Source organism: Macrobrachium nipponense, chromosome 21, assembly GCF_015104395.2.
Source record: "Macrobrachium nipponense isolate FS-2020 chromosome 21, ASM1510439v2, whole genome shotgun sequence".
Classification (NCBI taxonomy): Eukaryota; Metazoa; Arthropoda; class Malacostraca; order Decapoda; family Palaemonidae; genus Macrobrachium; species Macrobrachium nipponense.
In genome coordinates this window covers 60302336-60325916 of record NC_087212.1, presented here as the reverse complement: position 1 = coordinate 60325916, position 23581 = coordinate 60302336, and the positions used below count along the sequence as shown (strand labels likewise).

Here is a 23581-nt window from a genome sequence, read left to right as displayed (position 1 = left end):
AAGGTCCGTACCTGCGAGATCGTGAGCATCTTGAACTTGTCGTCAGCGATGCTAGTTTAAAACCGCGGGACAATCTAAGATTACCCTTCTTTTTTGTGAGCCTTTACTTTGGCACGCTGAGCAAGCGTCCTTGAAATTTTAAACCTTTTGACTCTCGCTATAGCTCCTTTCTGAAGGAGATCCTCCGCATACTCCGTCAATTCCTTGGAGGAAGTTGGCGAAAGGTCTGGATGGGGGTGGGTTCGCTAACCAGCTCCAACCCAGGCCTTTTGACACAATGCTCTGAGCCCACTTGCTGAAGTTCCACCGTGGCAAAGTGAAACAGCCTCCCTCCTACCTGAAATTCCTCATTGGTTCTGGTAGCCTCCTCGGCCTCCCCTGAAATGTTTTCCCCTATTGAAGGGACCTCCCGATCCTCTCCCACGAAAGGATCGCTTACCTCTGCCTCCCTTACCCGACCGCGGTCATACTTCTGTGAAGCTTGACCCTCGAAGACCTGGTTGTAGGCTGGAGAGAGGGCGTAAGAGGTGGAGGGCTGAGGCTGAGGGGAGATAACGTAAATCGGCTGCGATTGAGCCTTTGAGGTGGAAGGTTGGGCTGTTTGCACCAAGGGGAACAGCCGGAACTTGCTGAGAAAAGCGTGGTTGCTTCTTCTGGTAGGGCTGGAAACGTCCTAGGTTTCCTTCTGGCTCCTTTACCCTTACCGACTTGGTCCTGTCATCTCTTGGCCGTAAGACCCCAACTGGTTGTTAAGGCTTCTGGTTCAATCTCGTAGCCTCTGACTGAACCTCCTTCACCATCGCTTCTGGGAAGAGGTCTGCTCCCCAGATGCTTGACGCAAGCAACTTATTCGGCTCGTGCCGAATAGTTGCTTCTTGTAGGACATGTTTCCTACAATTCGTCCTAGCAGTGGCAAACTCAAACATATCTGACTGCACCGTTTGAGTCAAAGCTTTGGTAGGAAGCTTGAAGAGCGGTTCCGACCCATAGGCAATGGTAGCCACCTCGGTCATAGCCATGGAATAATGGACCTGGCTAACCGCGATTTGGCATCGAATTCTCCTGCCTGAATAAGGCTATCTGGAAGCCTAGGTAGCTTACTCACCAAACTGCTCCATAGCACAGTCTGGTTTGGAGTTTGCTCGCTGAGAAGGTGTTAGGTAAGTCTTCCCACAATTCACCGGCTGAAGGAGTAGAGGAGATGTAGGATCTGCTTCCTTCAGTTGAGGCATGGAATCCCCCCTTCTGGGCTGCTGGAATAGTAGTTGTCGCGATCTTTGTCAGGAAAGGGAGCGGGGTACTCTCTTCCATCGTAAAGATCGTAAACGGACTCTTGAAAGGTTGGATTTTCGTATTGGAACAATCCATGTCCTCTAGACACCTGAGCCATTCTCTCTGAGCCTGGTCACGTGAATAGAGGACTGTCCTCCTTTGGTACTTTATCATCCCGAGTCATGGCTGAGGCGGGGTGAGCCTGGCGTAGCCGATGAACGGAGGCTGTGAAGGTCTTCCGGGTAGAACTCGAAGTCCTCAATCCTCCGAGTTCCACATTCCGGGATAGAGATGAGCCCGTCTTGGAAGGGGGCGTATGACGCTACTCTCCAAGGGTTGTTCATTGAGAACGGAGGAAGAGAGTCATACGGGGGAAGTTGGGCTCCACCTGTGCTGAAAGGTGGAGGAGAGGCTAGAGGAGCTTGGCTCAGTTCCGGCTATAATGGTGTCCTGAGAGGTAATCCTATCCGACAACCGAGAGAACATTTGTTCCATGCTATTTTTCAGAGACCCAACCAGATCGCCCACCTGTTGTAAGAGACCAGCGTTGGCGTCCAAAGCCGGAGCTGCTGCGGAGGTGGAAGGGTGGCCCTGAACTGGAACCAAGGGTAGCGGAACTAACGACTCCGCTGGAGTGTGAGATCTCTCCCTGGAGGATCTACTCCTCGAGGACTTAGAGCCGGACCCAGAAGCTTTAGATCTCTCTGCTCCGGGATTCCCAGCCGGAGACTTACGAGAAGAGGATGACGCCGAAGCCGTCTTCTTAGACGACGACGACGTCTTCGTCAAGGTTTTCACTGTCCTGACCCTTGACCTTGGTCTAAACTGAAGGTCAGGAGAAGTATAACTAAAACGTTTACCCGTAAAGCCTTGAAGGATGGAGAGGTTGCAGGAGTAGAAGAACCATTGCACCCAAGGTATCCCTTGGGTGTCCAACTTACCTACCTCGACCAACAGGTCGTCTACACCTACCATGGGTTCTACATTAATATCAAGCGTCGCGACTTCCGAGGAGATGTCCTGGCCTTGGTCTGTCAACGAGGCAGCCAGCTGTTGCTGGATGAAGGCGATAGTCGGGGCCGCATCTGCTGGGTCGACGTAGCCTGTCGCCTTGCCTCCGGGGAAGATTAGTACCGCCAACCTCTTCTCAAGGATGTAGGGCATACCCTTGGCGGCGTTCTTCCCGAAACCGCCGACCCAGGCCCGCAGGGTTGCCAGTGCGGTATCCCTCACAGCCGGAGCCTGGAAGAGAGGGTATTGATTAGATTTAAGAATAACTTAAAACTAAAAACTACTTAAAGCGTAACTTAAAATTATAGGGGCTATAAGACCCTGAATCTTACCTTAAGTTAGAGTGATTAATGTAAAAACTTAAGCACTATAAAAAAAATGAGAACCAGTTAACGGAGTTGGAATACTTACCCCGTCTAAGAGCTGGCTCACCAGATCGTAACAGATGGTACAACGTCTCGTGGTACCAGACCTGGATGTCCCCGTGCGGAGTCGCGCATGGGAGCATGGACCGGCAAACTTTCGTGTCCACATGGGTCCTGAAGTGTGGCGGCGCATCCCGGATGCTCACAGTTGGTGGTCTGTAAGTGAAAAGACACATGAGTATCTTAAAGACTATCACTTACAGGCCCCCTAAAGGACCAGAAGAACTCCGTTGCATGCCGGAGCTCGGAAAAATTTTGGGCATAACCCCTCCCTTAATCGCCTGAATAGGCTATAACCCCGGAGGGATCCGGTGGGACAGGAAGGGAGGGGGGATGGTTTAAGGTACTTAAGATAAACTTAAATGTTTAACATAATAGATCTTAAACCTAAAAACTCGAACGTACCGGACTAAGTCCACGTGCGTTGGCGGAGTGTTGTAACTCAGCGAGACGGAGTGGTTAAAAAGGGACCGACTGTATGTTCCGGTCCACCCTGCTGGGTGGACTAGCACCTTTCCGCTGGATGCCAGGTCTCCGGTGGTAAAGGAGCCCTAGTAAGGTGGGAAAGAGCAAGAGGACATACAGACTCGGGCTAGCAACGGAGGGGGGAAAGGCCAGTCCCCCCCCACCTTACCATCCGGCCGGACCGAGAAGCCGGAGAGGTCGAGTCCAGTCTGGGTCTGTCCCGTCCCTCTACTCCCTCCGCCTGGGGGGAGGGAGGGAGGAGGCAGGCTTCGGGTTTCATGCGGGAGCGAGCAGTGGCAGTACCGAACCCATCCCCCCCGGACTCTATAGAAGAGCGGGAGGGGGGGAAGGTGACTGGACAGGCGTCTGGCTGCCTCGTGATACGTAGTGACCACGGGGCGATAAGAACAAACAACTAAGCCTAGAAACATAACCAACTGATCAGAGAGATGCTATCGGGAAGCAACCGAACTGAAGAGCGGTAGCATATAGGCCCAATGGGCCATGACCTAGGCTCAGCAAGCCAGACGCCTAGCTAACCTAACAAATACATATAAATCAAATAAATAATAAAAATGAAAGAAAGAAAACAATATAGTAGGAGAAAAAATCCAGGAGTGTACGACTAACTCGAGGCAAGTCTACCACTCAAAGCTAGCCGAGGCCGATACTAAGAGCCGTGGCCTAGGGTCTGGATGGAAGGAGCCTACATGAGGTAAAAGACTGCATGCATGACAAAACCGTGTAGACCGTACCCTAAACAAAGCGGATAATTAAAAAAATAGAGCGTACAATTAAGTAAGGGGATGTTTCTGGGTATGGGCGACCAAGAACGAACCCACCACGAGGCAGAACCATGCTGCATGCTTCCGACCTAGAGTTCGTATTTATACCTAAAAAAAAAACGCAAATACTGGGCTCAGGGCCGGAAAAAACCAAATAGCAATAAACACTGAGTACTTAACTTAGCTGCTGCGATGGCTGCACGCTCCATGGTAAATAAATCCAAAGGAAAGGGCACACAAAAACACAGAGTAAAAAATGGCACGTCTGAATTGGGTGTGCGCTAACTGAAAAGGATGGCCACCAGAGGCGCAGCAGTCGGCAGCATGGGATGGAGTAGTAGTAGTAAGTGCTGCCCACTCTGTGGGGTCGGCTCTCCTCTTGGGGGATTTTGTAGTGGGAGAATCTTTTGGCATTTGGCTCGTGGTAGTGGTCTCACTCGCCATAGTGTTCATACCGACACCCTCTTGGAGGGTGTAGCGAGTCAGTTATACTGACCTTTTTCTTTATTTATTTATTCTCTGGTATGTGTTAGTACATTTACCCTAGAAATAATAGATTAAAGGATATTTCGCGCAGCGACACGAGCTGAACCCAGAAATAAAACACTTTACATGTTTACAGCATGCAATGATTACTTTATTTTGTTATGATTACATTAATATTACAGTATGGTACTCTTAAGCAGTACAGTAACTATTTTTTTATCATAAATGTATATTCATTCACAAAAAAAATATGTATGACCACTGTGACGTCACCAAACCTAGTCTCGTTCGTACATACTATCTTTACACAATGTGATAGTGTTACACCGTTCTACAAACTACCGATGTATTTTAATGTAAGTATCCTCTAAATTCTGTCATAAATCACTTTACTTACTTTTTTATGGAGCCCAAATACTACGTATATCCTGGAAAATTAACAAAATCGCGAATTTTATCATAGAGCAAGATTCACTAATTACTGTGTTTTCTTCTTCTTTTCATGACTAGATGCATTTTTAGGATACACTCGTTTACAAATTTTCAAATACTATGAATGTAAATAGCAAAATCTCTCTCTCTCTCTCTCTCTCTCTCTCTCTCTCTCTCTCTCTCTCTCTCTCTCTCTCTCTCTCTCTCTCTTACAGAAAAAACTATAATACTGATCTATTATTATCGTAATAAAAGAACAAAATCTTTTATTCTTTCTGTGATTTACGAAACTGCTTCAATACAACTTTTATAGTTGACTCAATGATTATCACATTATAACAGTATACAAGAGAATATCTTATCACTATCCATGTTTCATTTCTTATCACTATAAAAATATTTAAAATACAAATTTCATTATGTTATTCTCGAGCTAAGCTAGTATCAGTATGCTCGTCCTAAGCTGCTCTCTCTCTCTCTCTCTCTCTCTCTCTCTCTCTCTCTCTCTCTCTCTCTCTCTCTCTCTCTCTCTCTTACAGAAAAAACTATAATACTGATCTATTATTATCGTAATAAAAGAACAAAATCTTTTATTCTTTCTGTGATTTACAAAACTGCTTCAATACAACTTTTATAGTTGACTCAATGATTATCACATTATAACAGTATACAAGAGAATATCTTATCACTATCCATGTTTCATTTCTTATCACCATAAAAATATTTAAAATACAAATTTCATTATGTTATTCTCGAGCTAAGCTAGTATCAGTATGCTCGTCCTAAGCTGTTCTCTCGAGCTATTCAACAGTTACTCTCATCCAAGCTGCTCTCTCTCTCTCTCTCATAGAGCAAGATTCACTAATTACTGTGTTTTCTTCTTCTTTCATGACTAGATGCATTTTTAGGATACATCGTTTACAAATTTTCAAATACTATGAATGTTAAAACTAGCAAAATCTCTCTCTCTCTCTCTCTCTCTCTCTCTCTCTCTCTCTCTCTCTCTCTCTCTCTCTCTCTCTCTCTCTCTCTCTCTCTCTCTCTCAATGAAATATGAATTACTGTATCATAATATCATAAACTATTATGTACAAAGTTAAAAATAATAATAATTTCATTAATAAATTTGTTTCTTTTAGCAACTAAATTGTTTTCCAAAATAATTCTTTCGGTAATACTGTGGACCCCCCGTATTCGCGTTCTCCAGATTCGCGGACTCACACATTCGCGGATTTCACTCGGGAACGTTTCCCTGCATTATTCGCGGAAAATTCGCGCATTCGTGGTATTTTTCTATGGTAAATATCCACAAATTCCTGGTTTGTTTGATGAATTTCATCATAAAATGCACTTTTTGTGGTAAAACTATTAAAAAAACCATGTATGAAAATTTTTAGTGGGTTTTTCTTGAGTTTTAACTAACAAAATAGGCTGTTTTTAGCATTTTTATAGGGGTTCCAAACATTCGCGGGTTCTAACTATTCACGGGGGGGTCTGGTACGCATCCCCCGCGAATACGGGGGGACCACTGTAAACGTCCATCAGCTGATTCTAAATGTAAACAAAAGACAAAACTAGATTTTTATAGCTGTATTTTGCTGTTTATATATTAATATTATAGTTGGGTGCTGTAATCTTTACAGTAAATCATGTTTTTTAATCATAAATATGTTCATTCACAAAATAGATATAGTACTACTATGTACTTTTAGTTTGGTGCAGCAGCCAAATCATGAAAATAGAAAGGAATTGTTAGGTAATATACTTTTGTTTGCTGATCTGATGAAAAGGGAATTGAAGATAGGAAAGAATAACTTTGAAACTGTCTTGAATTTAGTTTAAGGTGATAGTTGAAGACATATCTGGTGCTTGAACTAAAGTAGGCAGTTATAAACATTGAAATAGTGGTCTTGGGTGGGTTAATTATTAAAGTAGGCAGTTTAAAGCAATTTTTAGGGGGGTTACCAGGATAACACAGGTATTTACTTATCACGAGGGGTTCTGGGCCCTATCCCCCGCGATTATCGAGGCCCTACTGTACAGATATTTCTAAAGTAGATATGAGCAGACAACAGCATAATCATTGTTGCCAATTCAGTGGAGCTTCATACATACGCCGATGTATTTACAAACTGTTTCCATGAATTCTAGTTGTCATAGTAATGCATGCAATAATGATAAAATTGCTCTAATATAACACAAATAGATATGCTAATTTCACTTATTTCCCCTGTTTTGTGTAAGTCTTATACCCAGTGTGGAGGGTAAACACATATCAATTGGCAACACTGAATAATGGAAGAGCGCGAACAATGCCGTAGCTACTGTTCACAGCAAACCTGTTGATATTTGAGTCAGGAATCTATTTACTTTTTCAACAATGAATATTTTCAAATTAATAATCATGAGTATGTAAAAAATTTATGCAATTCATAACCTTATATTGCTGTTTATTTATTTAAAGAAATGATTATCGAGTGCACGCTTCTTCTTTCTACTGAGAAAATCTTAGTTTCCTTGGATGTGCCGCGGTTGGTGTTATTGTTGACGATTGTCTATGGGTACAAGTTATGTGGGGATTTAGCACATGGAATGGAAAGTTTATTGACACAAGTGACTCCGCAAACATCGAGATGGCATCAATATTCTATATTATTGATGTTATAAGTAAAATTTCGAAAGCGTTATGGAGGTATGTTTGCACTGCGCATGTCTAGACTTTCATTTACCTCTGTATAATCTTAAAATATGACCTTAATTTCTAACTTTGGAGAAAATAAGTCTTGTTGAAAAGGATTGCTGCATCAGCTCCATTAATTTTGTATAGAGTCTTCTCTATTTTCCTTATTAAGGATTTCTCAATGTTGCTGAAACTGGCAAGCAACGTGCCAAAGGGGATCGTCAAATCCAGTGTAGTCATATTGAATTATCTTTATTACTGCTATATACATATATTACTGTTACAAGTTTCTCTCTCTCTCTCTCTCTCTCTCTCTCTCTCTCTCTCTCTCTCTCTCTCTGACGTTTCGCCCAGATCTGCCAGGGCATGGTCACAGCGATGGTTGCTGGAGGACTGAATCTTAGTGGTGAGTCCTTCGCTATATATCATGGTCGTGCGGGCGCTCACGGATGCTCCTGCAGGACCCGGAGGGTGCTCGACTTTTCATTGGCTGGCGGCCAGGCGTCGGAAACTCTCGAGGCGCGTTGATCTTGTCAGGTGTGTTGCGTCACCTGGAGCCGGGTTTTCATTGGCTGCGATCGTGGTGACGTAACTCCTGGTATTTCTACCAACCTCTTCGATATTGGCCCCGTCCTGGGCGCTGGTGTTCTCGTCTGGAGGGGGGGGCTGGGTCTTCCTTACACAGGTGGGCAGCAGGAAGGGTTCCTGTGTCGTATTAAGGAAGGGTATTTGGAGAAAATACTTACTTCGAAAGGATAGAGTTCTCAAGCTGTTGCTCTCACCACCGAAGGCTCGTGACTGGTGCCCATCTCTGGTGTCAGGACGTGTTAAAGTACTTTTTCGGAGGGTGGATCCATGCACGGTGAAAGCTGGATCAGCTATTCCAGTCAGTTGTTTCCCCCATCCTTTTGAAGTAAGTATTTTCTCCAAAGTTAGAAATTAAGGTCATATTTTAAGATTAAACAGAGGTTAATGAATGTCTAGCCATGCGCAGTGCAAACATACCTCCATGACGCTTTCAAAATTTTTACTTACAACACCAAAAATGTAGAAGATTGACGCTATCTCAATGTTTGTGGAGTCACTTGTTGTGTCAATAAACTTAACATTCCATGTGCTAAGTTCGCACACCACTTTTACCCATAGACGCTGGGGCACTTTCTTCACAACAATCATCAACAATGACACCAACCGCCTGGTACATCCAAGGAAACTACGATTTTTTGGTAGAAAGAAGAAGCATGCACTAGATAATTATTTAAATAAATAGTTAAACAACAGTATAAGGTCATGAATTGCATCATTTTTTTTACATATTCATGATTATTAATTTGAAAATATTCGTTGTTGAAAAAGTAACTAGCTTCCTGACACAAATATCAACAGTTTTGCTGTGAACAGTAGCTACGGCGTTGTTTGCGCTCTTCTATTGTTTATCAGTGTTGCCAATTGGTAAGTGTTTACCTTCCAAACTGGGTATAAGACTTACACAAAACCGGGGAAATATAAGTGAAATTAGCGTATCTATTTGTGGTATACTATATACTTAGAGCAATTTTATCATTATTGCATTACTGTGATAACTAGAATTCATGGAAATAGTTTGTAAATACATCAGTGTATGTGTGAAGCTCCACTAAATTGGCAACGACGACATTTTGCCATCGTCTGCTCATATCTACTTTAGAAATATCTGTAATTTGGTTGCAAAAAAGGGATAATAGACATGAATTGAAATAAACATTTTGAAGTAGCAAAGTAAAGTTAAACTGAATAATGAGTAAGGTAAACAATAAGGGAATAAAGCTTTGCACCTCATAAACAGTGTAGTCGTGTGCTGCCCGCAACTGTGTTTGTGGAGTGGCACTTAAGAACCAGGAACAGCAACGTAGTTCAAGTGCAATTTGGAGTGAATTAAGACCAAAATGTGTATAATTACAATCAAATAAGCACTGTGGAGTTTCAATTGTGATGGCAGTAAGGCTAAAACCACCGATTACAAGGTAAAATGAATTTCAGTTCAAACCATGACCCTGGGAATAAGAAGTTTCATACTTTCACTAATATAGGCAACAAAATGTTGTTTTATTGTGCTGATTACAACTGCAGTCTTGAGTAAGATCAATAAAGGTTACATATATACACTAATATTGTTCAAATGAGTACTGGGAAGGCTGAGAAGGATGTTGGATCAATGCTGGTTACGAATGGCACCTCAGTCGGTCGACGCCACATTGAATTTAAAAACTGCCTTGAAAACATTTTACAAAAACCTCACATGCTTATTTTAGTTTGTATGGTGCTTTCATACATCACATTATGTTGATGAGTCAAATAGCCTGGAGAGAGCTAGAGCTCATGACATCAGGGGCTTGAGCGCTTCTTTGGCATTCAAGAAAAATATGTCTGTGGAGAGGATTTTGAAAGTTGGTATTTGGCGACACCAAACATCTTTCACTTCCTTTTATTTAAAAGATATTGCCCATAGATCCTTGGACACTTTTTCCTTGGGTCCAGTGGTGGCTGCCCAGCAAGTGGTATAGCTCATCCAGTACCCCTGGTGGGTTAGTTTGTGTCTAGTCTAAGATGAAGGAATGAAAGTAGAATGAATGAGATGACTGGTCTTTCTTCTTTACTACTTTTCTAACTACTCCTTTACCTACGGGCAGTATGAAGGAGAGTACCATCATGAGGAACGGACTAGATGCAGGTGAGGGGGACAACCATACTGTAAAGATATTCTAGAGTATAGGATACTTTTCAGTAGCAATACCCTCCTCTCAATAATAGGAAGAGAGTGGGGTGACAATAGATCCAGATACAAGGGACAGGAGTGGTTTATGAAAATGGATAGTTCTCCACCTTCCATAATGCAATAAACCATTGTATGAAATACCCAGAGAGGGAAACCAATAGATTCTCATATATCTTTGGTATAAAGGTTAATAGTCCATTGTCCTAGAATACATCTATTTGGAAATGGATAAAGGTGGCAAACTCCCAGTCGGTTATAGAGACTTACCTCCCACCAATAAGTAAGTCTATCCTAATGTTAAGACCGAAGGTTTGTTTCATATATGAACAAATGACAAATTTTTAACCAATTTGTATCTTTCATAACTAACAAACCTGAGGTCTCAACAGATAAGGCCCACCTCTAACCACCCCACTAACAGTCTAAACTGGGTTGGAAGAGTAACTGATAGGTCACGGGATGCCAAGGGCATTCTGGGAACTACAATACCCCGTGACCTGGTACAGATGCCAATAGTCCCCGGATCTTACAAGTTTACAAGTTTTGTTATTAATTCTACCGGTTTCCAGCTCGGGGCTAGTGTTATCCTAATGTTAAGACCTCAGGTATGTTAGTTATGAAAAATACAAATTGGTTAAAAACTTGTCATTTTTGAATGGTATTCTTAAAGTTGTAATTGTATTCTTGTTCCACCAATTAAATATTGAGTGAATAAGGCTGATCCACCCAATGACAATGGATCCAAGGTGGTGTTCCCCCCTATATTTGTGTAGGCTAAGGGGTAAGACTGAGTGGAACAACCTCAGCAAGGAAGCTAGTGTTACTTGGGGGTCCATGCCCCCCCGGCCAGGTCAGGGCATGGTACCTTAGGTGAGGGTAGGTAGGTAAGTTCTGGTTAGGTCAGGACCTGGCAGTCTAGGAAAGGTTGGGTTTGTCTATGATGCCCCAACTGAATAACCTAGTACTGCTGCTGCTGGCCTGGTTCCTGTTAGGCCTAGTCATTAACCATAATACTAGGTAGATCTAAGTAATAAGGCCGTGTTGGATATTTCCTTGGAAATGGAATTTTTCTAGGCTAGTAGGTTGCTTATTAAGAATTCACTGTTACTTTTTGTCGGTCGACTGTAATTAACCCCAAGGGGGGCTTGTACTGAACACGGCTAAATACATTTGACCCACTGATCCCATGTGGCTTTCGTATTTGCGGGACCATTCTAGAGTTACCTATAGCCTAGAATTACACCATAATAATTACCAACTTGCCTCATGTTTATATATATATCCCTATTTATGACCATCATTTGTAGTTATGATAATTACCATGTTTTGTTCAGGTTTTTACGTTCATCCCCAATGGTCTGGTGTTAACCTAAACACAACACCCATTTTCCACGTAAACCAATAGTTACCCAATTAGAGGGGCTCGGCCTAGCCTGGGTGTAAGTAGCATATTTGTAAAGCATAACTGTAATTAGGTATGAATGTATGTAGAATGCAGTTTTTCTGAGAGGCCTTTTGTATTTTTTTACAGCATAATTTCAATAGGAAATTTGTTAACCATTTACATTCTCTCAATGTTTAGCAGGGGTCGTTTCCATAACAATGGGACCAGGCTCTAACACTACCTCTGAGCGGATGTTTAATGTTACTTGGGGGTTGGAGGCCAGGTCATGGCACCTTAATTCAGCTTAGGAAAAATTCTTGCTAGATCAATATACAGCATTTTATGAAATGTTAGGTTTGTTTCGTTGGCAAAATCCGTGTCCTTCGTTCTCACCTGGCCCCTGTGGCAGCTTTGTGGAAAGAAAAAAACCAGGGATTTTAGGTGGGGGATGCAACCAAACTAACCCCCATGCAAACTTTGTTCCTTGAAGGATTGCGCAGGGAGAATAATGATGAGTAGTCACCCATGATCTTACCCTCTTTTAATGTTACTGCAGTAAGACAGCCTGGTAGGAACGATGCTTCAACTCTATCTGGTGATGTTTGTGGAGTGAGTGATAATAATGGTAAGGATCATTTGCAGTCTGAAATGAGTATTAAGGATCTGTTAAATTGTAGAGTTTGGAGTTTCCGCCACCTCATGTATCTTTGTATCCTGGCTCACTTTGGTCGAGCAGATGTGCGCCTCTCTCTCTCTCTCTCTCTCTCTCTCTCTCTCTCTCTCTCTCTCTCTCTCTCTCTCTCTCTCTCTCTCTCTCTCTCTCTCTCTCTCTCTCTCTCTCTCTCTCTCTCCATTTTGTTTGCTTTGTGCTTGATGTCTTTCATTACAAGTTACAGTACAGTACTGTACACCTATCCTTTATTAAAATGTGGAAAATGCATAATTGTAAACACATAAAACAAAAGAAGCTCTAGCAAAGTCAGAAGCCTGTTTACCACTCTCCAACCATCCCACACTGCATTCCCACCATCTCCCAGCCAGGGAACTGCTACCCTTCACTCACCTCCCAAAACAACCCTTTTTTTTAAGTGAGTTACTGTACACACCATTACTGCCCCTTCTCTCCCATGGTGCCCAGTCATCCAACCCCACCCCCACCTCAGAAACATTGCTAAGTCTCCCCCCCCTCCACCTCCTAACCCTTTCTCAGTCTCTTTATGAGTGTTAACAATGTTACTAAAACCTTTATTAGGCTGCACTGCATTACCAACCACTGGAGAGGGTTTTTTTCATACAGTATTTTGAAAATTATATATTTTACTGTATGTATATATAGTATATGTAACATAAAAAGGGGGAATTTGCTATGAGATATTTTAAATAATATAATGTGATATGCTGTGATGTTTCTTAGAATGTGGAGAATCAGCAATTTAACTTCCTTAGATACAGGGTGGTCCGAGCGACAGCTTAGGAAGGCTTACACAGCTTTCTTTGAGGTGGTATGATCAAAGTGCGGGCTTAGCAAATCAGTGCCTTCGTCCTGTCGCCATGAGAGCTATGTAGAGGTGACTTTGAAACTGGTTTTTAGCGGTTACCTGGGCGTGAACGTCGTGAACAATGTTCATATGTATGTGTGCGAGCCTTTTCCCCCGTACATAATGAAATGCATTAACATGAAGGGGAGACTGTTACGGGGAGAGAAGGCAGAGCCGGGATGGCTCTTCCAAAGTACTTTTGTTTAGTGGAAGTGAAACTGTGTTGAAATGGTGGTTCTGACAAAAGGAAATGGTTTTGGAGAGGAACAATATGTATATATATTTTGGAGTTGGTGTTGACTAATTATTTTCTTGACTATGCCTATCTGTTATGGCTAAACTAATGTTGGTGTTAGATTAATTACCGAGGGTTATCCGAGTTATTTGGACTTTGAGTTAATATTCCATTTAATCATTCTGTTAAGAATCTGAGTTATTCAGTTACTACTTTGATTTTAAATAAATGCATATTTTTGTAAGTTCTGACTCTGATTTGATGACCTAGATAATGGAGGGGATTTGATGACCTAGATAATGGAGGGGAGGTATATCAAGAGAGAGAGAGAAGAGCTCGAGAGACGAAGAGAGAGAGAAGAGAGAGAGAGAGAGAGAGAGAGAGAGAGAGAGAGAGAGAGAGAGAGAGGAGAAAGTATTGCCAACTACCAGCCGCCTGCCACTCTGGCCTTTCGCTACCAAAATGAATAACGAGATAATTGTCTTCTCGTTATTAGTGGTGGCAGCTGGTGTTTGAATGAAAAAAGCCTTTTGTGAGATTAATAGCAGCTATAAGAAGCAGTTTTCAGAGAGTCTGGTTGTGGGAATATGTTAGATTTCACTTGGTAAGTGACAGGGGATGAGAATTATTCATCCGTGGGGAGGTGGTACTGAGAGGAAGAAATTCGATTAGGGTCAGCAAATTCGCCCGTGCCGAGGCGTTCGTGAGGATGAGTTGCCCAGTGTAGCTTGTGAGTGAACGATTGGCAAGTGCTTTCGTACCGCGCGGTTTGCCGAGTGCGTTGTGCCAACTAGATTCACGTGTTTGTAATTTGCGCAGATTCTGGGATGGTCTTGTCCATTGACGGCGTAAGTGTTACAGTGTTTTTTTTTGAGGCCCTGGTGTTTTTAACTTAGTGTGTGAACAATTTTAAAGAGGCAGTTCAGATTACCATATATTTCCCTCAAAGTAGCCGAATGTGATAAGTTTTATCTTAGCACATGTTTAGAAGAGAGGCATTCGTCTTTGTTTTAATACATACGTGTGTATATGAATGGTTTTCATACATGCGACACTGTTGCTGGAGTTGCATTTTTTGCCCTCGGAGACAGAGCGCTCGCTCATGTATACACACTCAGTGCAATTTTTGCTGAGAGACCAAGGGGTAGTGCCAAAGGGGAGGCGAGTGGTCTTTCATGGGGGAATGCTTGATGTGGGGGGTGAACTTTTTTTTTTCTTTGTGTCGGGGTAGTGAGGGGACGAGTTTGGCCTTGAATAGGAAAGTTCAATGCCGTCATATCAGCTGATGACGACTGGGTGATGATATGATATGCCCGTAGGGTTTCTTTTAGAAAGATTTTTTCTTTCTCTTGAGTGAAGAGAAAATGGAAATGAAATGCATATGAATGTGGTGCAAGTTTTCCTTATGCTTTGGAGAATGCCTTTACGCAATATTAGAGGGCATAATTATAACTGGGGATAAAGAGATTGTTTTTATGATGGAGATTTGATTGGTGATATGGAGATTACTTTAAAATGGTGCTGAGTGGTGATGATTGGTGTTGTGCTTGGTACTGCTGAGTGGTGATGATTTTGGAGTTATGGGGTGTGGCAATCGTGATGAATACTGAGAAAATAGACTGGAGATATTTATGGAGAATTATTATTATTACCGGAGATATTTTACGTGACAGATGTTTCAAAAAACGTTGCCACTTTTCCTGTTACCTTTGACAGGCGATATGCAGGTGGGCCAAGCCTATTAAACCATGAATTTCATGTATGACACTTACCTGGCAGGTATATATATAGCTATATCCTCTGTCGCACTGGCAGAATTTTCAAAACTCGCGGCAACCACTAGATCACTGGTAGTTCAGGTGATTGCCACCCCGTTCCCGTGGCGCTGGTGCTCGGAACCATTCCCATTTTCATTAGATTTTCTCTGCCAGCCGAACCGTCAACATCGTTGAGGGTTCCCTGCTAGGATTTCGAACTCGTTGCTGACTTTTCACTATTGTGGAGAATTCGTTGGTATCGTATTGGAAAGTTACATTGGCAATCGCTTTGGATTTTTTCTTACAATGTCTGATTCTGGTGTGACCTTTAGAGTATGTGTGAAAGAAGGATGTAAGGTGAGACTACCGAAAGCTTCGGTAGATCCTCACACTGTGTGTAAGAAATGTAGGGAGTGTGTGTGTACTTGGGACAATAGATGTAATGAGTGTGAGAGTTTGAATGAAAAGGAGTGGAAGACTCACGAAATATGTGGAGAGATTAGAGAAAGATCGAGTTAGGAGATCTGTGTCTCGGAGTGAGAGGTCAGGCTCTTCTAGTAAGGCCTTGAATGATTCGGTATCTATTTCTTCACCGCCTTCCCAAGTAGAAGTTGTAGCACCTTCTCTTCAGGTTTCTCCTGAGCCTGCTGCTGTTTCTGAGGATGCGAAGGACTCTCATTATGTACAAGTTTTTGCTGCCCTAGCGTCTATGGACGAACAGATTCAGCGTCTTACTGACAAAGTGGGTGTTTTTGATGTGTGTGACAGTGTAGTGGAGGGGGCAGCTGATCGTCTCTCGTGCTCCTAGACCTAGACCGCTGCCAAGCTCCCAGACTCAAGGGAGAAGGCATGTCGACAGTCGAAAGGAGGCGAGAGGGGTCACCATGCGATCAGTCGTCCCTTCAGACAGTCCTGTTGCATCCCAGGCTGCAGCAGTGCGCCGTAGAAAAGGCGTCACTGGGAAGTGTGTTACGTTTTCCGATAGTTCGGCATCAGGCAAGTATCGGTGTTATGCGGATGAATCGCGTCCCCTCAAGAGGACGGACAGACCAACCTCATTTCAGGGAGACGGAGTCTAGAGACTTTATCAAAGAAATGCAAGGAAAATTATCCGACCTGGTTAAGTCTTGGGAAGCAACAGATCAGCCTTCCTCGAGACGTAAGGACGCGTCTCTCCCCGTTATGTCATCCAAGAGGACGCATGATCGGAGTTTGCCGCCTCCTCCTAATCCTTCGGTTTCTCGAATAGGACGCACGGTGACTGCCAAAACAGACGATCGCTCAGTTTGGCAGGATGCAGGACGCAAGAACAAGCCGCATAGACGTACGGCGGACGCAGATCAAGCGATGGACGCAGGACGCAGGCGGCAGGACGTTAACCCTTCTTCTTCCCGAATATTCCGAGAAGATTTTTGTCATGACACGATGCAAGATTCTCGTGCTAAACAAGTTTTGGATCAGCAAGTGGAAGATATGCGTACAGACGTAGGCTTACAGTAGGTTTCTTCAGCTGAAGAAGATGGTGGGGACTTTGCTTCTGAAGAGGAGAAAGATATGGAAGCTCCGTCTTCTGATTATAAAAGGTTGACTGATTGTCTCCTTTCTATCTTCGAAGGGGAGTTTCAACCCTCAGCTTCGTTATCCCCCCTTTCGCAGTTCTCAAGGAACAAGAACCCCAAGAAATCATCATTTCTGAAGATGACTCTTTCGATTACTGCTAAGAAAGCCCTTCAAAGGATTGACACCTGGTTGAAGGAGAAGAGGGAAGCAGGGAAGACTTCTTTCTCTTTTCCTCCGGCCAAGTTGGCCTCGAAGTCTGGGGTCTGGTATGCTACAGGGGAAAGTCTCGGCCTGGGAGTTCCTGCCTCCTCCCAGGGGGACTTTTCCAGCATTGTAGACAGCTCCCGCAGGCATGCTCTGCACGTGGCCAAGGTTTGGTGGACATCTTCAGAGCTGGATCATCTTCTGAAAGGCGTTTTCCGGACTTTCGAAGTGTTTAACTTTCTTGACTGGTCCTTGGGAGCGCTGGCTCGCACATTAGAAGAAAAGGATTCGTCCACTCCTCAACTGCCAAGCAGTATTATGTCCTGCATGGACAAAGCCCTGAGAGATGGGGCAAACGAATTAGCGTCCCTCTTTACGGCAGGAGTGTTGAAAAAGAGGTCCCTTCTGTGCTCTTTTGCAGCGAAGGGCGTGTCTAACGCGCAGAAATCAGAGTTGGTTTTCTCCCCTTTATCAAATCAGCTTTTTCCTTCAGATTTGGTTAAGGACATCTCGTTATCGTTAACGCATAAGGCGACTCGGGACCTGCTGACTTCGTCTGTAAGGAAATTTTTGCCGCCAAAAGGGGTTAAGAAGACTCCGAAGGAGTCAAGGCTACCTCAACAGCCGTTTCGAGGCAAAACATTTTTTCGCTCCTCCTTTAGAGGTAAAAGGGCTCTTCCCAAGAGAGGGTCGAAGCCAGCTAACAAGCAGTGATGTACAAGTCCTCCAGTCATCAGTTGGTGCCAGACTCCAGGATTTTTGGGAAGTTTGGCACAGCAAGGGAGCGGACCCTTGGGTCGTCACGATAGCCAGGGAAGGTTACAAGATCCCCTTCCTGAAGAAGTCTCCTCTTTCTACATCACCGAGAGACCTTGGGTCCCATTACCACGATCCAGAGAAAGAAGAGGTCCTGCAGGAGCAAATCCTCTCCATGATCAGGAAAGGAGCAATAGAACCTGTTCTGGACCACTCATCTCCAGGATTCTACAACAGGCTTTTCTTGGTAGCGAAAGCCTCGGGCGGATGGAGGCCAGTGCTGGATGTAAGTCACCTCAATTTGTTTGTGGAAAAGACAAAATTCACCATGGAAACGAACAAATCAGTACTAGCAGCGGTACGTCCAGGGGACTGGATGGTTACCCTGGACCTTCAAGACGCGTATTTCCACATCCCCATTCATCCAGGATCCAGAAAGTATTTAAGGTTTGTGAGCCAGAACAAGGTATTTCAGTTCAAAGCTCTTTGCTTCGGACTTTGCACGGCTCCGCAGGTGTTCACAAGAGTGATGACGAACGTGGTGAAGTGGCTGCATCTTCTAGGGATCAGGGTATCGCTATACCTAGACGACTGGCTTGTAAGATCCCAATCAAGACGACAGTGTCTGGAGGACTTAGAAGTAACTTTGAATGTAACAAACGAATTGGGTCTGATGGTGAACTTAGAAAAGTCGAATCTGATCCCGAAACAGGAGATAATCTATTTGGGGATTCTGATTTCCTCAGTGACTTTTCGGGCTTTTCCGTCACCCGACAGGCAAGTTCAGTGCCTTCGGAAAGTGCAAGCCTTCCTAGAGAAAGACCAATGCTCGGCGCGAGAGTGGATGAGCTTGTTGGGGACTCTCTCGTCACTGGAGCGGTTCGTTTCTCTAGGAAGACTTCGCATGAGACCTTTACAAATCTTCCTGAACGAAGTATGGCCAAGAAAATCGCAACCGGATTCCTTCCTGTTTCGGATTCCTTACAAGATCAAGAAGGAATAACAATGGTGGCTAACTCCGGGAAAGTTGGCGGAGGGGACGTCGCTCCAGCAAAGGAACCCAGACCTTGTATTGTTTTCAGACGCTTCGGATGCAGGCTGGGGAGCGACTATAGGCCCTCAAGAAGTGTCAGGTCGTTGGAGCAAGGAGGAAGCGGCTTGGCATATAAACAGGAAGAAACTGATGGCGATTTTCTTGGGTTTGAAAGTGTTCAAGGCGTTGATCCGCAACAAGGTGGTGCAGGTAAATGCGGACAATACCACAGCTCTGGCATACATTCGCAAGCAAGGAGGAACGCACTCAGTTTTGCTGTGCAAGTTAGCGGAAGTCCTCCTGTGGGCAGAGAAGGAGAACGTCACCCTGCTCACCAGGTTCATTCAAGGGGAGAAGAATGTGAGAGCGGACCTGTTGAGCAGGGAAGGTCAACTGCTGTCTACAGAGTGGACCCTCCATCTAGAAGTATGCCAGAGTCTGTGGAATTTATGGGGTCGTCCGGTGGTGGACCTATTTGCGACCGCAACTACGAAGAGGCTACCGACATACTGCTCTCCAGTCCCAGACCGTCAAGCAGTCGCAGTGGATGCCTTCCTTCTAGATTGGACAGGCCTAGATGCGTACGCCTTTCCTCTGTTCAAAATTCTAGGAAAGGTTATGAAGAAATTCAGGGAGAGTCAAGGCGCGAGACTGACTCTCATAGCCCCCTACTGGCCGGCCCAAGATTGGTTCTCAGAGGTACTGGAATGGACAGTCGACACACCAAGAACACTTCCAACAAGAGTAGATCTACTCAGACAGCCTCACTTCAACAGGTATCACAAGAACACCCTTGCTCTGGGTCTGACTGCATTCAGACTATCGAAAGACTTGTCAGAGCGAGGGGGTTTTCTAAGGAAGCGGCCAAAGCTGTGGCCAGAGCAAGAAGATCCTCTACAATCAAGGTGTACCAGGCGAAGTGGGAGTCCCTTCGTAAGTGGTGTAAGAGTCGAAAGGTTTCTTCATCCAGTACCTCTGTGACCCAAATTGCAGACTTCCTTCTGTATTTGAAGGAGGAAGTAGGGTTATGTACGCAGATATGTACGCAGACAATCAAAGGTTACAGGAGTATGTTAGCCTCTGTTTTCAGGCACAGAGGCTTAGACATTACTAACAATTTGGATCTGAGAGATCTCATAAGGTCCTTTGAAACAAGGAAAGAACACCGCTATAGGGCTCCCTCTTGGAACCTAGATATAGTTCTGAAATTTCTGGGAACTTTTTGGTGGCCTTGGCCACAGCGAAAAGAGGTAGTGAACTACAAGCTATTAGTAGACATGTTGGCTGGAAACATGACAAGGCAGTATGCTCTTTTCAGGAAGACTTCTTAGCCAAGAACAAAAAGCCATCTCATCCTTGGCCAAGGTCTTTTGAGATTGTGGGTTTGTCAGATCTTGTGGGACAAGAACAAGAGAGAGTTCTTTGTCCAGTAAGGGCTTTGCGCCATTACCTAGAGAGAACTAGGAGTATCAGAGGTACTTCAGAATCACTTTGGTGCTCTGTGAAAACCCCAGCAGAGCCATGACTAAAAACGCTATCGCTTTCTTCATAAGGGAGCTCTCATATGCTATGCCAGGAAGAGAACTTCGGCCTTCTTAAGGTTAAGGCGCACGAAGTAAGAGCGGTAGCTACGTCCTTGGCGTTCAAGAGAAATATGGCCCTCAAAGATATTATTGAAACGACGTTTTGGAGGACTAACTCAGTTTTTGCCTCTCACTATCTTAGAAACGTCAAAACAACGTTCGACAACTGTCAAACTTTGGGCCCTTACTTATCCTCAGGTGCAGTATTGGGCAAAGGAGTTGCCACGCCATAACTTTCTAACATGCTAGGATATTTTAATTAGTTTTTTGTGTTTTTATGGTTGTCTGAGAGGGTTTATTCCCTCTTCAGTCTATGAAGTGTCTTTGTTAGGTATACGTAATGTGTGTGTGTGGTTCAGGTGGACTAACATTTCCTAGCATGAATGCCCGTGGTGAGAGAGGGCTAGGGTTTACTGTCAACAAATTGGTCTCGTCCAGGTGTCAGACCCTTTTGATAGATTCTTCAACACTCAAGTCACATCCTAGTTGAGAGCTACTAAGGTTTAGCAGGCTAAGAGGCAGGACCTATGAAGTCAGCTACCTTAGCAGGTAAGGAACCTAAGAGTATTTTGAAATTTTAATTTAAGTTTTAAACTCTGACAATGTTGCTGTCTTTGACCCACCACCAAAAGTGTCAATCAGCTATATATATACCTGCCAGGTAAGTGTCATACATGAAAATGACGTTATTATGATATAACAAAGTTTCATGTATACAGGCGGTCCCCGGGTTACAACGGGGGTTCCGTTCTTAAGACGCGTCGTAACCCGAAAATCGTCGTAAGCCGGAACGACGTTCTTGAAAACATGTCCACAGGGAAAATTTCACTACTAATTTGCAATTTTTCTTAGGGCCGTATCTAAAATTATCACTAATTTACTTTTTTCATGTGCAACACTGTGTATTCACAAATTACTGTATATTTTCATTAAAATACAAGAGAGTAGAGAGAGAGAGCAGAAAGAGATGAGAGAGAGAGACGAGAGAGAGAGAGAGAGAGAGAGAGAGAGAGAGAGAAGAGAGGAGAAATAACTCCTTAGGTTTCAATAGATTGAAATGAAGTCTGTAGGCAACTTTTTCCCCTTCCCATAAATACATATATTTCTCCAGAGAAGAGAGAAAGAGAGGACTGTGCAATTATGTTTGTCTGTCTATCAATTCTTTTGCTGAGAGCGAGAGAGATAAAAGGAAGAGTCAAGAGAGAGAGAGAGAGAGAGAGAGGAGAGAGAGAGAGAGAGAGAGAGAGAGAGAGAGAGAGTTGTTTAAAAGAGAGAAATGGAATGATTATTGTATTTAAAATACTCAGATATGAATTTTGTACTTATAGTATTATTATTGGAAAATATTAATGATAAACTTATTAAATACACGTCCATGAAAATGATCTCATCTCAGTAGAGAGAGAGAGAGAGAGCGAGAGAGAAGAGAGCGAGAGAGAGAGAGAGAGAGAGAGAGAGAGAGAGAGATTACATAAAACCATTAAATTCGTTGACCATTGTATGGCATTGTTAAGCTTGAGTGTCACTCGAGTTGAGGTGGGGAAATTGATACAGAAAAAGACAAAGGGAAGAATTTTCTTTTGAAATTATTTATCGTATTATTACTACTTCTATTATTATTATTATTATTATTATTATTATTATTATTATATTATTATTATTATTATTATTATTTGAAAATATAATAAACACGTGCATCTACCTAAAAATTTCTCTCATCTCAGTAAGAAAGAGGAATTATCCTTACAAGTGAAATGGAAAGTCATTTTCATCTCTTTAAAATACGACTATTATGAATTTTGTAATTCAAGTTTTTATTCTTATTATTATTATTATTATTATTAAATAACTGAAATTATCAATAAACATTTTACATACTAGTACCATAAAAATTCTTTCATCTCGGTAAAAGAGAGAGAGAGAGAGAGTGTTTATCTCTCTGTTTATAACGCTTCCAGCGAAAGAGAGGGAGGGCGTTACCACTATGACTCCTTATTATCTTGTGTGGCAAAAGAGAGAGAGAGAGAGAGAGAGAGAGAGAGAGAGAGAGAGAGAGAGAGAGAGAGAGAGAGAGAGAGAGAGAGAGAGAGAGAGAGTTAACCTTAATTAAAAGTGACATGGATAGATTAGTACGTATTGTATTTCTTTAAAAAGGGATTTTGACGTAGGAAAAATCTATTTCTGGGTGATTGGCTCGTGTCGCCCTATGAAAGTATCCTATCAATTATTCTTTCTAGCAAAATTAATCTAAAATACCAGAGAAAAACAAATTAAGAAAATGTCAGTAAACTGACTCGCTCATCTATAAAAAAGAAGTGTCGGTATGAGAATAGGGCGAGTGGATCACTACCACGAGTCATTCACCATTTAGACCTTCCCATCTAAAATCCCCACTAGAGAGAGCTGATACTAACGGGTGATGCTGGCCGCTACTACTACTACTAGTGGACGCCACGGACAGCAGCGTGAAAGTATTAAAAACAAATAGTACAAGTACATAAAAAATCTCGAGTCTCAGTAAATGAGAGAGAGAGAGAGAGAGAGAGAGAGAGAGAGAGAGAGAGAGAGAGAGAGAGAGAGAGAGAGAGAGAGAGAGATAATGTCAGGACCACTGATTGCAACACTGCAGCTGCCTTCATTCTTCGATAATTTTTAAAATAATAAGATAAAATCTTACTAATTCACTATGGTATTTTCTTTAATGAATTGATATTATTGCTGTATAAAATTATATAATATTTGAAAATAGTAAATCATTTATTTATCATACTAAAAAACTACATCTTTGTAGTATAGAGAGAGAGAGAGAGAGAGAGAGAGAAAATATATGATATTATTTTCTTGGAAAATACAAAGAGAGAGAGAGAGAGAGAGAGAGACTGTGCTAAACTATAAAGGATTCTTATCTTATCATAATATGTGTTTTTTTAAAAGCGTAGTAAACTCGGAGCGTCGGAAGCGTCAGCGTCGTAACTCGAACAAGCGTCGTAACCCAGGGCGGATTTTTCAATTAATATTTAAGAAAAAGCGTCGTAACCTCGGAACGTCGTAAGCCGGACCCGTCGTAACCCGGGGACCGCCTGTACTTACCTGGCAGGTATATATAATTAAATTCCCACCCGCCTCCCCTCAGGAGACAGGGTTCAGAGAAAATCTGATGAAAGTGGGAATGGTTCCGACCGCCAGCGCCACAGGAACGGGGTGGTGATCACCTGAACTA

The 23581-nt window shown here is 43.1% G+C and overlaps 1 protein-coding gene across 1 annotated transcript in view; it reads left to right on the top strand.

The window, feature by feature from the left end:
* Window positions 1-23581, top strand: part of LOC135198066 (uncharacterized) — a 131684-nt gene that overhangs the window by 19835 nt on the left and 88268 nt on the right. The gene's annotated exons all lie outside the window — the stretch shown is intronic.